The sequence below is a fragment of the Sorex araneus genome, chromosome X (assembly GCF_027595985.1).
Source record: "Sorex araneus isolate mSorAra2 chromosome X, mSorAra2.pri, whole genome shotgun sequence".
Lineage (NCBI taxonomy): Eukaryota > Metazoa > Chordata > Mammalia > Eulipotyphla > Soricidae > Sorex > Sorex araneus.
The window spans coordinates 234,237,247-234,238,235 of record NC_073313.1 but is presented as its reverse complement, the minus strand read 5'-3'; positions in this window follow the sequence as shown (position 1 = coordinate 234,238,235).

The following is a 989-nucleotide window of genomic DNA, read 5'->3' as shown; positions in this document are numbered from 1 at the left end:
TAAAGTGTGTCCTGACTTTCCAAATACATTTTTTAATATATTTTATTTTCATAAAAGTAGGTCACAATAGTTCATTACAGATAATATTCAAACACCAATCCCACACCTGAGCATCTTCCTACCACAATAAGAGGGAAGTGTGTGAAGGTTGGTGTATTTCATTCTGGAGCCATTTAAGCCTGTAGATAAGAGAATACAAGCAAGTATATTAAAACCAAACAAATGTGTGCTACTTTTGATAAGTAAGTGAGATCAAGTGAAGAGGAGTGTAAGAGGCCGCATGCTCCAGGAAATTCTGTGGCATTCTCTTCCGGATGCTTTAGTTTATAGTCTATGGGTCTTGGCCATTGATGAGATTACATGGCGCCAGGTGTGATTGCCAAGCTACTGTCAACTGGGAAGCTGGGGGGAAGAGGCCCAGTCCCAATCCAAGCTGGCTTGGAGATTTCAGTCATGGGTTCTGCTACCTGGGTTTTTCTGCTGGTCCACTCTGGAGTGAAGTTCATCCTATGTTGGGTGAGACTGGTCCTCTCTTGGGTGAGGCTTGTCCAAGCGTGTGGAGAGTGGCCTTGAACATAGCGGCCTTTATTTTTTTTTAACTTTTTGTATTTTATAAGGTTATTTCACGATATTTTATTACATTTAATATTCAACCACCAATCCCACCACCATTACATCTTCCCACCACCAATTTTGGGATGTTTCTATCTCAAATCCCGATCTCTGTCACAAAGCACAACCAAAAAATATATTTTGTATTGTTTGTTATGGAGAACTGCTGAAAATGCTTTAAAAAAAAGTATTTTATATAGGAAACAGTGTGAAGATTGTTCTATTTTGGCAGGGGCCATTAAGACATTCTTTAGGATATCACTAACATGTTTTTAAAGGTTGAGTGATGTGAGCTTTCATATGTGTGTGTGTGTGCGCATATATATATATATATATATATATATATATGTATATATTTCCCTCTATGATTTGTTGCC